The 16,282-nt window shown below is 44.0% G+C and overlaps 1 pseudogene across 1 annotated transcript in view; it reads right to left on the reverse strand.

The window, feature by feature from the left end:
- LOC127927304 (annexin A2-A-like) overlaps positions 1-14,605 on the reverse strand; it is a 46,224-nt pseudogene extending 31,619 nt beyond the window's left edge. The window contains exons 1-8 of the transcript XR_008126847.1: positions 14,420-14,605; positions 11,137-11,197; positions 10,922-11,018; positions 9,527-9,631; positions 7,283-7,396; positions 6,870-6,924; positions 6,559-6,686; positions 6,349-6,408 (exon numbers count right to left, since the gene is read on the reverse strand). The product of XR_008126847.1 is annotated as an annexin A2-A-like (transcript). The remainder of the gene's footprint in view (positions 1-6,348; positions 6,409-6,558; positions 6,687-6,869; positions 6,925-7,282; positions 7,397-9,526; positions 9,632-10,921; positions 11,019-11,136; positions 11,198-14,419) is intronic.
- Between the last annotated feature and the right edge of the window lie 1,677 nt (positions 14,606-16,282).

Genomic DNA, 16,282 nt, shown 5'->3' on the forward strand with positions numbered 1-16,282 from the left:
TTGGTTCTGGTAGGGTGTTTTACTGTCTGTATCAATGCTTTAGTGTTCGGTTCTGGTCCAGTGTTTTACTGTCTGTATCAATGCTTTTAGTGTTCGGTTCTGGTAGGGTGTTTTACTGTCTGTATCAATGCTTTAGTGATTGGTTCTGGTCCAGTGTTTTACTGTCTGTATCAATGCTTTAGTGATTGGTTCTGGTTCGGTGTTTTACTGTCTGTATCAATGCTTTAGTGTTCGGTTCTGGTAGGGTGTTTTACTGTCTGTATCAATGCTTTAGTGATTGGTTCTGGTAGGGTGTTTTACTGTCTGTATCAATGCTTTTAGTGTGCGGTTCTGGTAGGGTGTTTTACTGTCTTTATCAATGCTTTAGTGATTGGTTCTGGTCCAGTGTTTTACTGTCTGTATCAATGCTTTTAGTGATTGGTTCTGGTCCAGTGTTTTACTGTCTGTATCAATGCTTTAGTGATTGGTTCTGGTAGGGTGTTTTACTGTCTGTATCAATGCTTTAGTGATTGGTTCTGGTCAAGTGTTTTACTGTCTGTATCAATGCTTTAGTGATTGGTTCTGGTACTGTGTTTTACTGTCTGTATCAATGCTTTAGTGTTTGGGTCTGGTCCAGTGTTTTACTGTCTGTATCAATGCTTTAGTGTTTGGTTCTGGTAGGGTGTTTTACTGTCTGTATCAATGCTTTAGTGATTGGTTCTGGTCCAGTGTTTTACTGTCTGTATCAATGCTTTAGTGATTGGTTCTGGTAGGGTGTTTTACTGTCTGTATCAATGCTTTAGTGTTTGGTTCTGGTAGGGTGTTTTACTGTCTGTATCAATGCTTTAGTGATTGGTTCTGGTCCAGTGTTTTACTGTCTGTATCAATGCTTTAGTGGTTGGTTCTGGTCCAGTGTTTTACTGTCTGTATCAATGCTTTAGTGATTGGTTCTGGTAGGGTGTTTTACTGTCTGTATCAATGCTTTAGTGTTTGGTTCTGGTCGGGTGTTTTACTGTCTGTATCAATGCTTTAGTGTTCGGTTCTGGTCCAGTGTTTTACTGTCTGTATCAATGCTTTAGTGATTGGTTCTGGTAGGGTGTTTTACTGTCTGTATCAATGCTTTAGTGATTGGTTCTGGTTCGGTGTTTTACTGTCTGTATCAATGCTTTAGTGTTCGGTTCTGGTAGGGTGTTTTACTGTCTGTATCAATGCTTTAGTGATTGGTTCTGGTAGGGTGTTTTACTGTCTGTATCAATGCTTTAGTGTTTGGTTCTGGTCGGGTGTTTTACTGTCTGTATCAATGCTTTAGTGATTGGTTCTGGTCCAGTGTTTTACTGTCTGTATCAATGTTTTAGTGATTGGTTCTGGTAGGGTGTTTTACTGTCTGTATCAATGCTTTAGTGATTGGTTCTGGTCCAGTGTTTTACTGTCTGTATCAATGCTTTAGTGATTGGTTCTGGTACTGTGTTTTACTGTCTGTATCAATGCTTTAGTGTTTGGGTCTGGTCCAGTGTTTTACTGTCTGTATCAATGCTTTAGTGTTTGGTTCTGTTAGGGTGTTTTACTGTCTGTATCAATGCTTTAGTGATTGGTTCTGGTAGGGTGTTTTACTGTCTGTATCAATGCTTTAGTGATTGGTTCTGGTCCAGTGTTTTACTGTCTGTATCAATGCTTTAGTGGTTGGTTCTGGTCCAGTGTTTTACTGTCTGTATCAATGCTTTAGTGATTGGTTCTGGTAGGGTGTTTTACTGTCTGTATCAATGCTTTAGTGTTTGGTTCTGGTCGGGTGTTTTACTGTCTGTATCAATGCTTTAGTGTTCGGTTCTGGTAGCGTGTTTTACTGTCTGTATCAATGCTTTAGTGTTTGGTTCTGGTTCAGTGTTTTACTGTCTGTATCAATGCTTTAGTGATTGGTTCTGGTAGGGTGTTTTACTGTCTGTATCAATTCTTTAGTGATTGGTTCTGGTCGGGTGTTTTACTGTCTGTATCAATGCTTTAGTGTTTGGTTCTGGTTCGGTGTTTTACTGTCTGTATCAATGCTTTAGTGATTGGTTCTGGTCGGGTGTTTTACTGTCTGTATCAATGCTTTAGTGTTTGGTTCTGGTTCGGTGTTTTACTGTCAGTATCAATACTTTAGTGATTGGTTCTGGTAGGGTGTTTTACTGTCTGTATCAATGCTTTAGTGTTTGGTTCTGGTCGGGTGTTTTACTGTCTGTATCAATGCTTTAGTGTTCGGTTCTGGTAGCGTGTTTTACTGTCTGTATCAATGCTTTAGTGTTTGGTTCTGGTTCGGTGTTTTACTGTCTGTATCAATGCTTTAGTGATTGGTTCTGGTAGGGTGTTTTACTGTCTGTATCAATTCTTTAGTGATTGGTTCTGGTAGGGTGTTTTACTGTCTGTATCAATGCTTTAGTGTTTGGTTCTGGTTCGGTGTTTTACTGTCTGTATCAATGCTTTAGTGATTGGTTCTGGTCCAGTGTTTTACTGTCTGTATCAATGTTTTAGTGATTGGTTCTGGTAGGGTGTTTTACTGTCTGTATCAATGCTTTAGTGATTGGTTCTGGTCCAGTGTTTTACTGTCTGTATCAATGCTTTAGTGATTGGTTCTGGTACTGTGTTTTACTGTCTGTATCAATGCTTTAGTGTTTGGGTCTGGTCCAGTGTTTTACTGTCTGTATCAATGCTTTAGTGTTTGGTTCTGGTAGGGTGTTTTACTGTCTGTATCAATGCTTTAGTGATTGGTTCTGGTAGGGTGTTTTACTGTCTATATCAATGCTTTAGTGATTGGTTCTGGTCCAGTGTTTTACTGTCTGTATCAATGCTTTAGTGGTTGGTTCTGGTCCAGTGTTTTACTGTCTGTATCAATGCTTTAGTGATTGGTTCTGGTAGGGTGTTTTACTGTCTGTATCAATGCTTTAGTGTTTGGTTCTGGTCGGGTGTTTTACTGTCTGTATCAATGCTTTAGTGTTCGGTTCTGGTAGCGTGTTTTACTGTCTGTATCAATGCTTTAGTGTTTGGTTCTGGTTCGGTGTTTTACTGTCTGTATCAATGCTTTAGTGATTGGTTCTGGTAGGGTGTTTTACTGTCTGTATCAATGCTTTAGTGTTTGGTTCTGGTCGGGTGTTTCACTGTCTGTATCAATGCTTTAGTGATTGGTTCTGGTCCAGTGTTTTACTGTCTGTATCAATGTTTTAGTGATTGGTTCTGGTAGGGTGTTTTACTGTCTGTATCAATGCTTTAGTGATTGGTTCTGGTCCAGTGTTTTACTGTCTGTATCAATGCTTTAGTGATTGGTTCTGGTACTGTGTTTTACTGTCTGTATCAATGCTTTAGTGTTTGGGTCTGGTCCAGTGTTTTACTGTCTGTATCAATGCTTTAGTGTTTGGTTCTGTTAGGGTGTTTTACTGTCTGTATCAATGCTTTAGTTATTGGTTCTGGTAGGGTGTTTTACTGTCTGTATCAATGCTTTAGTGATTGGTTCTGGTCCAGTGTTTTACTGTCTGTATCAATGCTTTAGTGGTTGGTTCTGGTCCAGTGTTTTACTGTCTGTATCAATGATTTAGTGATTGGTTCTGGTAGGGTGTTTTACTGTCTGTATCAATGCTTTAGTGTTTGGTTCTGGTCGGGTGTTTTACTGTCTGTATCAATGCTTTAGTGTTCGGTTCTGGTAGCGTGTTTTACTGTCTGTATCAATGCTTTAGTGTTTGGTTCTGGTTCAGTGTTTTACTGTCTGTATCAATGCTTTAGTGATTGGTTCTGGTAGGGTGTTTTACTGTCTGTATCAATTCTTTAGTGATTGGTTCTGGTCGGGTGTTTTACTGTCTGTATCAATGCTTTAGTGTTTGGTTCTGGTTCGGTGTTTTACTGTCTGTATCAATGCTTTAGTGATTGGTTCTGGTCGGGTGTTTTACTGTCTGTATCAATGCTTTAGTGTTTGGTTCTGGTTCGGTGTTTTACTGTCAGTATCAATACTTTAGTGATTGGTTCTGGTAGGGTGTTTTACTGTCTGTATCAATGCTTTAGTGTTTGGTTCTGGTCGGGTGTTTTACTGTCTGTATCAATGCTTTAGTGTTCGGTTCTGGTAGCGTGTTTTACTGTCTGTATCAATGCTTTAGTGTTTGGTTCTGGTTCGGTGTTTTACTGTCTGTATCAATGCTTTAGTGATTGGTTCTGGTAGGGTGTTTTACTGTCTGTATCAATTCTTTAGTGATTGGTTCTGGTAGGGTGTTTTACTGTCTGTATCAATGCTTTAGTGTTTGGTTCTGGTCCAGTGTTTTACTGTCTGTATCAATGTTTTAGTGATTGGTTCTGGTAGGGTGTTTTACTGTCTGTATCAATGCTTTAGTGATTGGTTCTGGTCCAGTGTTTTACTGTCTGTATCAATGCTTTAGTGATTGGTTCTGGTACTGTGTTTTACTGTCTGTATCAATGCTTTAGTGTTTGGGTCTGGTCCAGTGTTTTACTGTCTGTATCAATGCTTTAGTGTTTGGTTCTGGTAGGGTGTTTTACTGTCTGTATCAATGCTTTAGTGATTGGTTCTGGTAGGGTGTTTTACTGTCTGTATCAATGCTTTAGTGATTGGTTCTGGTCCAGTGTTTTACTGTCTGTATCAATGCTTTAGTGGTTGGTTCTGGTCCAGTGTTTTACTGTCTGTATCAATGCTTTAGTGATTGGTTCTGGTAGGGTGTTTTACTGTCTGTATCAATGCTTTAGTGTTTGGTTCTGGTCGGGTGTTTTACTGTCTGTATCAATGCTTTAGTGTTCGGTTCTGGTAGCGTGTTTTACTGTCTGTATCAATGCTTTAGTGTTTGGTTCTGGTTCGGTGTTTTACTGTCTGTATCAATGCTTTAGTGATTGGTTCTGGTAGGGTGTTTTACTGTCTGTATCAATTCTTTAGTGATTGGTTCTGGTCGGGTGTTTTACTGTCTGTATCAATGCTTTAGTGTTTGGTTCTGGTTCGGTGTTTTACTGTCTGTATCAATGCTTTAGTGATTGGTTCTGGTAGGGTGTTTTACTGTCAGTATCAATACTTTAGTGATTGGTTCTGGTAGGGTGTTTTACTGTCAGTATCAATACTTTAGTGATTGGTTCTGGTAGGGTGTTTTACTGTCTGTATCAATGCTTTAGTGTTTGGTTCTGGTCGGGTGTTTTACTGTCTGTATCAATGCTTTAGTGTTCGGTTCTGGTAGCGTGTTTTACTGTCTGTATCAATGCTTTAGTGTTTGGTTCTGGTTCGGTGTTTTACTGTCTGTATCAATGCTTTAGTGATTGGTTCTGGTAGGGTGTTTTACTGTCTGTATCAATTCTTTAGTGATTGGTTCTGGTCGGGTGTTTTACTGTCTGTATCAATGCTTTAGTGTTTGGTTCTGGTTCGGTGTTTTACTGTCTGTATCAATGCTTTAGTGATTGGTTCTGGTAGGGTGTTTTACTGTCAGTATCAATACTTTAGTGATTGGTTCTGGTAGGGTGTTTTAGTGTCTGTATCAATGCTTTAGTGTTGGGTTCTGGTAGGGTGTTTTACTGTCTGTATCAATGCTTTAGTGATTGGTTCTGGTAGGGTGTTTTACTGTCTGTATCAATGCTTTAGTGTTGGGTTCTGGTAGGGTGTTTTACTGTCTGTATCAATGCTTTAGTGATTGGTTCTGGTAGGGTGTTTTACTGTCTGTATCAATGCTTTAGTGTTTGGTTCTGGTCCAGTGTTTTACTGTCTGTATCAATGCTTTAGTGATTGGTTCTGGTCCAGTGTTTTACTGTCTGTATCAATGCTTTAGTGGTTGGTTCTGGTAGGGTGTTTTACTGTCTGTATCAATGCTTTAGTGGTTGGTTCTGGTAGGGTGTTTTACTGTCTGTATCAATGCTTTAGTGATTGGTTCTGGTCCAGTGTTTTACTGTCTGTATCAATGCTTTAGTGTTTGGTTCTGGTAGGGTGTTTTACTGTCTGTATCAATGCTTTAGTGATTGGTTCTGGTCCAGTGTTTTCCTGTCTGTATCAATGCTTTAGTGTTTGGTTCTGGTAGGGTGTTTTACTGTCTGTATCAATGCTTTAGTGTTTGGTTCTGGTCGGGTGTTTTACTGTCTGTATCAATGCTTTAGTGTTTGGTTCTGGTTCGGTGTTTTACTGTCTGTATCAATGCTTTAGTGATTGGTTCTGGTCCAGTGTTTTCCTGTCTGTATCAATGCTTTAGTGTTTGGTTCTGGTAGGGTGTTTTACTGTCTGTATCAATGCTTTAGTGTTTGGTTCTGGTAGGGTGTTTTACTGTCTGTATCAATGCTTTAGTGATTGGTTCTGGTAGGGTGTTTTACAGTCTGTATCAATGCTTTAGTGTTTGGTTCTGGTAGGGTGTTTTACTGTCCGTATATTTGTCTTACTCTGGCATCCTGGTCGATCTTCTCGTAGTCAACAATATTTGAGGGCTCATCTCTCTTTGCCTGTTGAATGACATAGAATACAATGGAGAACACAGTTTTACACCAATATTCAGACGAGACTCCTTCGTATCCAAATCATTACTGTTAATAAAGCCAGTGGTCGGTCGATCTTAGGAAGCTCGACGTTGTAACGTCGTTGTATGATCCCACCTGTACCAGGGCCAACAGCAGACTCCTGAAGTCTCCTGATGTGTCTCCAGCCACGTCCTTCTCCAGCTCCTTCTTAAACACTATAAAAGTATAAAAAAAACACACAATCCTTACGTTTTCAATCTGATCTCGATCCTAATTCTAGTTTGTTTCTCCTACGTTTGATTTACACTTCCTGCGAGGAACAGTAGATCGGTCCCCAGACCCTGGAGAGAAAAGTGGTTTTGATTTCAGACCACCAGTTCTTCCCCAGCTGGAGGGAACTGTGGTTTTAACAGCAGTATGACTAAACAGACCCCATCTCTACAGACCCTGGAGAGAACAGAGTATCTCCTGGAGAGAACAGTGGTTTTCGGTCCCTAGACCCTGGAGGGAACAGTGGTTTTAACAGCAGTATGAACAGACCCTGGAAGAACAGTGGTTTTGTGTCTAGGCCAGCACATCCATCATGACCAGGAGAGGGCAGCAGTGACTGTGCTCCGTGTCAGTGGTTTAGGCCAGACCCACATCCATCAGACCAGGAGAGGGCAGCAGTGACAGTATGACTAATACAGACCCTGCAGTGGTTTTAACCAGTATGACTAATACAGACCCTGGAGAGAACCAGCACATCCATCAGACCACCCTGGAGAGAGAGGGCAGCAGTGGTGACTACAGTGCAGTGGTTTTCCGTGTCGCCACACATTTAGGCTTCACGTAGGAAAGATGGCGGCCTCCTCCTTACCTTGATGGATCCTTTGATCTCAGAGGCGTCGTACTGAGCTGTACTCTTCATCAGTCCCAGAATTACAGCCTCCAGAGAACCAGACAGAGCCCCCTTCAGAGCTGTGATCATATCCTACGGGAGAGACATACACAGAGATGATAGACTGTCGCTCTGTAAAATACACAGAGATGCTAGACCATCGCTCTGTAAAATACACAGAGATGATAGACCGTCGCTCTGTAAAATACACAGAGATGCTAGACCATCGCTCTGTAAAATACACAGAGATGATAGACCATCGCTCTGTAAAATACACAGAGATGATAGACCGTCCCACTCTAAAATACACAGAGATGATAGACCATCGCTCTGTAAAAATACAGAGATGATAGACCATCGCTCTGTAAAATACACAGAGATGGTCGACCATCTCATCTGTAAAATACACAGAGATGATAGACCGTCCCACTGTAAAATACACAGAGATGATAGACCGTCTCATTGTAAAATACACAGAGATGATAGACCATCGCTCTGTAAAATACACAGAGATGATAGACCGCTCTGTAAAAACACAGAGATGATAGACCACTCGCTCTGTAAAATACACAGAGATGATAGACCATCGCTCTGTAAAATACACAGAGATGATAGACCGTCCCACTGAGATGATAGACCGTCCCACTAAAATGAGATGATAGACTGTCCCACTCTAAAATACACAGAGATGATAGACCGTCCCACTCTAAAATACACAGAGATGATAGACCGTCCCACTCTAAAATACACAGAGATGCTAGACCGTCCCACTCTAAAATACACAGAGATGATAGACCGTCCCACTCTAAAATACACAGAGATGATAGACTGTCCCACTCTAAAATACACAGAGATGATAGACCGTCCCACTCTAAAATACACAGAGATGATAGACTGTCCCACTCTAAAATACACAGAGATGATAGACCGTCCCACTCTAAAATACACAGAGATGCTAGACCGTCCCACTCTAAAAATACACAGAGATGCTAGACCGTCCCACTCTAAAATACACAGAGATGATAGACCGTCCCACTCTAAAATACACAGAGATGATAGTCCCAGAGATGATAGACTGTCCCACTCTAAAATACACAGAGATGATAGACCGTCCCACTCTAAAATACACAGAGATGCTAGACCGTCCCACTCTAAAATACACAGAGATGCTAGACCGTCCCACTCTAAAATACACAGAGATGATAGACTGTCCCACTCTAAAATACACAGAGATGATAGACCGTCCCACTCTAAAATACACAGAGATGATAGACCGTCCCACTCTAAAATACACAGAGATGATAGACCGTCCCACTCTAAAATACACAGAGATGATAGACCGTCCCATTCTAAAATACACAGAGATGATAGACCGTCCCACTCTAAAATACACAGAGATGATAGACCGTCCCACTCTAAAATACACAGAGATGATAGACCGTCCCACTCTAAAATACACAGAGATGATAGACCGTCCCACTCTAAAATACCCAGAGATGATAGACCGTCCCACTCTAAAATACACAGAGATGATAGACCGTCCCACTCTAAAATACCCAGAGATGATAGACCGTCCCACTCTAAAATACACAGAGATGATAGACCGTCCCACTCTAAAATACACAGAGATGATAGACCGTCCCACTCTAAAATACACAGAGATGATAGACCGTTCCACTCTAAAATACACAGAGATGATAGACCGTCCCACTCTAAAATACCCAGACATGATAGACCGTCCCACTCTAAAATACCCAGAGATGATAGACCGTCCCACTCTAAAATACACAGAGATGATAGACCGTCCCACTCTAAAATACACAGAGATGATAGACCGTCCCACTGTAAAATACACAGAGATGATAGACCGTCCCACTCTAAAATACACAGAGATGATAGACCGTCCCACTCTAAAATACACAGAGATGATAGACCGTCCCACTCTAAAATACACAGAGATGATAGACCGTCCCACTCTAAAATACACAGAGATGATAGACCGTCCCACTCTAAAATACCCAGAGATGATAGACCGTCCCACTCTAAAATACACAGAGATGATAGACCGTCCCACTCTAAAATACACAGAGATGATAGACCGTCCCACTCTAAAATATGTCTAAATCAGGTTGCATTATCTTGATGTCCACATTAGCGGCAGTTGCTTTATGAAAAAGCATCTTGCTGAACATTAAAAACAATCTCTATTTACCACTTCTTCACCTTCTTGGATCTCTTCTCATACACAGAGATGGCGTCCCATCTAAAATCTCTCCTCTGGGATGTAGCTCCGTCTGGTCAGGATGTCAATGATGGTCAGCTCATCCACACCAGGGAACATGGGAAATATTACACAGCTGTGATTAACATACATTTATGTTAATTAATTAACAGCTGGGGAACATGGGAAATATTACAGAGGTGTGATTAACATACATTTATGTTAATTAGTTGACAGCTGGGGAACATGGGAAATATTCCATTTGACATACAACAGCCACACTAGCTTAGAGTATATAGAGTAGGTATATTATAGTAGGAAGTAAATGTCTGATATAACTCATGAAAACGTTTTTGATGAGATTGAAACTGCAAAAAAAAAAAGATGAAATGCCAAAACAGCAACAGTCACATTTCCTTCATGTATCACTGATCTACAAGGCCTCGATTCAGTACAGTAAACACTGTTGGTGGAAAACCCCAGCTAGTCAGGGCTTTCATTGGGTACAGGGGGGGCTGCAGTGAGTCAGCAGTGGTTGGTTTGTGGCAGACCGACAGGGCTGGAAAGCCAAGGCGTTGTCAGACAGAAAAACCCTGTCTTCTCTGTGGGGTTTAGAGAAGTTATGTTGGGAACACAGGCACGGAGATGTTTCCATGGAGATGTTTCCATGGAGATGTTTCCATGGAGATGTTTACATGGAGATGTTTCCATGGAGATGTTTCCATGGAGATGTTTACATGGAGATGTTTCCATGGAGATGTTTCCATGGAGATGTTTCCATGGAGATGTTTACATGGAGATGTTTCCATGGAGATGTTTCCATGGAGATGTTTACATGGAGATGTTTCCATGGAGATGTTTCCATTAATATAAACACAAACCAGTGTCAAGAATCAGGATTATGTTTTTTTCTCTAAATCGCCGGAATTTAACAACGATTGATGAAAATGGTGTGAAAAGACAAATGCTTTCACAGGCATAGACAACAAGGATGGCAAATAGATACTATGGCAATGCAACGTGGCTGAGATGAAATATGGTCAACTGATCCAATGATGTCTGTTTACGGGCACAGAAGAAAGGTACAATGTGGTTGGCAAGGTGTAGTAACGTAAAGCGGCCAGCAGGTGGCGCTAAATCGCGTAATGCATACAGCAACATAATGAGAGGCAGCGCATTACTGTTACCAGCTCATACTGAGTTCTGTTTATATAGTAACCACTCTAGATAACAAACTGAATTACTATGATATTATGACACTTAATATTAGTGCAAATACATTGTGACAGATATATTAATGCACCCATCAGGTTCACAACGTATTTCTAATCTAAGAATCATTATAAAGCGATAGACTGTAACTGATGGGACTACGATAATCGTTGCTGTGATTCTCTCACCCTTGGTTTTGACAGCCGTTTCTATCCTGGCGGCATCTTTAGCTGGATCAAAATCCCTTTCTGCCACCACCGTGGGGAATTTAGGCTCGCTCTCCTGAAGGGGACACAGTTACCAAGTTACCCGTTTACAATCACCTGACAGAGGACAGATTTCATTACAGGTTGACCCCATGACCTTAACGTTGACAGTAGTTTAGCTATAGTGAACTCACCCCGCCAAAATTCAGCGTGAGCTGGCCCAGGAACTCGGAAACCAATGCCATTGTGAAATCCCTGTTAAAAAAAAAAAGATAAGTTATATTAGGTTAAAAGTATACGATGGGCTGTAAAATGAGCTTTAGGATGTGTCACACCGTCACCGTGGTAACCCAGCTGGAGGCTCCAACGGTCTCATTTATGATGTTAGATACGGAATGAGGTCACTTCCTTAGAGACTAGTACCAGACAGACACATACATAATAAACTGAAAAGTTACAGTAGTTGTCGAGACAACGAATGACAAAAGTGTAAAACATTTAAACACACAACATGAGATACCGCCCAGAATCAGGGGTTAGATGAAAGTCCATTTAAACACACAACATGAGATACCGCCCAGAATCAGGGGTTAGATGAAAGTCCATTTAAACACACAACATGTGATACCGCCCAGAATCAGGGGTTAGATGAAAGTCCATTTAAACACACAACATGAGATACCGCCCAGAATCAGGGGTTAGATGAAAGTCCATTTAAACACACAACATGCGATACCGCCCAGAATCAGGGGTTAGATGAAAGTCCATTTAAACACACAACATGAGATACCGCCCAGAATCAGGGGTTAGATGAAAGTCCATTTAAACACACAACATGCGATACCGCCCAGAATCAGGGGTTAGATGAAAGTCCATTTAAACACACAACATGTGATACCGCCCAGAATCAGGGGTTAGATGAAAGTCCATTTAAACACACAACATGAGATACCGCCCAGAATCAGGGGTTAGATGAAAGTCCATTTAAACACACAACATGTGATACCGCCCAGAATCAGGGGTTAGATGAAAGTCCATTTAAACACACAACATGTGATACCGCCCAGAATCAGGGGTTAGATGAAAGTCCATTTAAACACACAACATGTGATACCGCCCAGAATCAGGGGTTAGATGAAAGTCCATTTAAACACACAACATGAGATACCGCCCAGAATCAGGGGTTAGATGAAAGTCCATTTAAACACACAACATGTGATACCGCCCAGAATCAGGGGTTAGATGAAAGTCCATTTAAACACACAACATGCGATACTGCCCAGAATCAGGGGTTAGATGAAAGTCCATTTAAACACACAACATGAGATACCGCCCAGAATCAGGGGTTAGATGAAAGTCCATTTAAACACACAACATGAGATACCGCCCAGAATCAGGGGTTAGATGAAAGTCCATTTAAACACACAACATGCGATACCGCCCAGAATCAGGGGTTAGATGAAAGTCCATTTAAACACACAACATGTGATACCGCCCAGAATCAGGGGTTAGATGAAAGTCCATTTAAACACACAACATGAGATACCGCCCAGAATCAGGGGTTAGATGAAAGTCCATTTAAACACACAACATGTGAGAATCAGTTGGGAGGTAAGTGGTAAGTTTTTCTTCCAACAATGGCAGAGGCCAATAATATTTAATCACCTAGCAACCGTGCATGACAGAGTTCTTGGAGTGGGAACTAACTTCCCCTCCTCCATGTAAGCAGGAAGTGTGAGTCACATATCCTGGTCCATTCCACAGGCCCTGCTGTGTTGCATATAGACCCACAGCGTACTGTACTGGTACCTGTAATGAACTCAGAATCTGTCTTGACTCCACAGGCCCTGCTGAGTCATGAGTCATGAAATATCATATACCCAATTAGATCTACTGTAATGGTAGTTTTACAGGACTAATGACACAGTGGGCTGTGATAAACACGCTGTGTGTGTGTGTGTGTGTGTGTGTGTGTGTGTGTGTGTGTGTGTGTGTGTGTGTGTGTGTGTGTGTAACACCAAGGTCGGTACCACCCAGCAGACATTCCACCACAGACTGTTAGAATTCCAGGGGCAAGCCCACTGTGTTGCCGTGCCAACTCATTTACACACACACACACACACACACACACACACACACACACACACACACACACACACACACACACACACACACACACACACACACACACACACACACACACACACACACACACACACACACACACACACACACACACACACACACTGCATGTTTAACGTTGATTAGGGATAAATAACAATGTCATCAAAAGTAGTGAAAAAGAGAGTTGGACAGAATCAGCATGACTATAAAAACATTATATGTAAAAGAAAGAATCTACTGCTTCCAATAAGCTGTTCATTCATTTAGTGAGGATCAGACTGGATAACAGACAGACAGACAGACAGACAGACAGACAGACAGACAGACAGACAGACAGACAGACAGACAGACAGACAGACAGACAGGCTGGTGTGTTCAAGATGGCTACAGGCGTTTTAAAGACAGTGAAGACATTGTGTCTCAGTGAGCAGAGATAGTATAGAGCCTGCACTAACTTATTCTAGAGTAAGAACCTAGAGATAGCTGACTTACCTTAGAGAACAGAACAGAACCTAGAGATAGCTGACTTCCCTTAGAGAACAGAACCTAGAGATAGCTGACTTACCTTAGAGAACAGAACAGAACCTAGAGATAGCTGACTTCCCTTAGAGAACAGAACAGAACCTAGAGATAGCTGACTTCCCTTAGAGAGCAGAACAGAACCTAGAGATAGCTGACTTCCCTTAGAGAACAGGACCTAGAGATAACGGACTTCCCTTAGAGAACAGAACCTAGAGATAGCTGACTTCCCTTAGAGAACAGAACAGAACCTAGAGATAGCTGACTTACCTTAGAGAACAGAACCTAGAGATAGCTGACTTACCTTAGAGAACAGGACCTAGAGATAGCTGACTTCCCTTAGAGAACAGAACAGAACCTAGAGATAGCTGACTTCCCTTAGAGAACAGAACAGAACCTAGAGATAGCTGACTTACCTTAGAGAACAGAACCTAGAGATAGCTGAGTTCCCTTAGAGAACAGGACCTAGAGATAGCTGACTTCCCTTAGAGAACAGGACCTAGAGATAGCTGAGTTCCCTTAGAGAACAGGACCTAGAGATAGCTGACTTCCCTTAGAGAACAGAACATAACCTAGAGATAGCTGACTTCCCTTAGAGAACAGAACCTAGAGATAGCTGAGTTCCCTTAGAGAACAGGACCTAGAGATAGCTGACTTCCCTTAGAGAACAGAACAGAACCTAGAGATAGCTGACTTACCTTAGAGAACAGGACCTAGAGATAGCTGACTTCACTTAGAGAACAGAACCTAGAGATAGCTGACTTACCTTAGAGAACAGGACCTAGAGATAGCTGAGTTCCCTTAGAGAACAGGACCTAGAGATAGATGACTTACCTTAGAGAACAGACTTCCCTTAGAGAACAGGACCTAGAGATAGCTGACTTCCCTTAGAGAACAGGACCTAGAGATAGCAGTAGATTGTTCCCGTTATGAAGTCTGTTCAGGGTGTGGTGCTGGTTAAATACCGCTGGCAGAACACACTGGTATGACTCAAAGCACGGCTCCAACTCCTGCCCCTAAGTCCACACTCCTCCCCTCCAGTCTCTCTGTCTCTCTTCTCTCCAACTCCCTCCGTCCCCACTTCCACCCTCCCTACCCCATCTCTCCCTCCCTACTCACCCACCCACCCACTCCCTACCCCATCTCTCCCTCCCTACTCACCCACCCACCCACCCACTCCCCTCCCTACTCACCCACCCACCCACCCACTCCCTCCCTACTCACCCACACACCCACTCCCTCCCTACCCCCTCCTCTCTCTCCTCACCCACCCACCCACTCCCTACCCCATATGTCCCTCCCTACTCACCACCCACCCTCCCCCTCCCTCCTTCTCCCTCCCTCCTCCCTCCTTCCCCTCCCTCCCTCCTCCCTCCCTCCCCTCATCTCTCCCTCTCTCCTCTGTTCTAACCGTACAGAGCACGGCTCCAACTCCTACCTTCTGGGCTGACCCCCTGTTCTGATACTCCTCCCTCTCTCTCTAGTGGGCCTCTACCACAGAGCAGAGCAGGGCAGAGCAGAGCAGGGCAGAGCAGAGCAGGGCAGAGCAGAGCAGGGCAGGGCAGGGCAGGGCAGGCAGGGCAGGGCAGGGAGCAGAGCAGAGCAGAGCAGAGCAGAGCAGGGCAGAGCAGAGCAGGGGGCAGGGCAGGGCAGGGCAGAGCAGAGCAGGGAAGAGCAGAGCAGAGCAGGGCAGGGCAGGGCAGGGCAGGGCAGAGCAGGGCAGGGCAGGGCAGGGCAGAGGGCATGGCAGAGCAGAGCAGAGCAGAGCAGGGGGCAGGGCAGGGCAGGCAGGGCAGGGCAGGGCAGGGCAGGGCAGGCAGAGCAGGGCAGAGCAGAGCAGAGCAGGGCAGCAGGCAGGGCAGAGGGCAGGCAGGGCAGGGCAGGGCAGAGCAGAGCAGCAGGCAGGGCAGGGCAGGGCAGGGCAGGGCAGAGGGCAGAGCAGGGCAGACAGGCAGAGCAGAGCAGAGCAGGAGCAGAGGGCAGAGGGCAGAGGGCAGGGCAGGGCAGGGCAGAGCAGGGCAGAGCAGGGCAGGGCAGGCAGGGCAGGGCAGGGCAGGGCAGGGCAGAGCAGGGCAGGGCAGGGCAGAGCAGAGCAGAGCAGGGCAGGGCAGGGCAGGGGCAGAGCAGAGCAGAGCAGAGCAGGGCAGGGCAGGGCAGGGCAGGGCAGGGCAGAGCAGGGCCTCTCCCCCACACTGTTCTCCTTTCCCCCACACTGTTCTCCTCTCCCCCACTGTTCTCCTCTCCCCCACACTGTTCTCCTCCCCCCACTGTTCTCCTCCCCCACACTGTTCTCCTCCCCCACACTGTTCTCCTCCCCCACTGTTCTCATCCCTCACACTGTTCTCCTCTCCCCCACACTGTTTCCTCTCTCCTCAACCACACTGTTCTCCTCTCTCTCCCCCACACTGTTCTCCTCTCCCCCACACTGTTCTCCTCTCCCCCCCACACTGTTCTCCTCCCCCCACACTGTTCTGCCTCTCCCCCACACTGTTCTCCTCTCCCCACACTGTTCTCATTCTCCTCTCCCCACACTGTTCTCCTCTCCCCACACTGTTCTCCTCCCTCACACTGTTCTCCTCTCCTCCACACTGTTCTCTCCTCTCCCCACACTGTTCTACTCTCCCACACTGTTCTCCTCTCCTCACACTGTTCTCCTCTCCCCCACAATGTTCTCCACTCCCTCACACTGTTCTCCTC

The sequence above is a fragment of the Oncorhynchus keta genome, unplaced genomic scaffold (assembly GCF_023373465.1).
Source record: "Oncorhynchus keta strain PuntledgeMale-10-30-2019 unplaced genomic scaffold, Oket_V2 Un_scaffold_11571_pilon_pilon, whole genome shotgun sequence".
NCBI classification, from domain to species: Eukaryota; Metazoa; Chordata; class Actinopteri; order Salmoniformes; family Salmonidae; genus Oncorhynchus; species Oncorhynchus keta.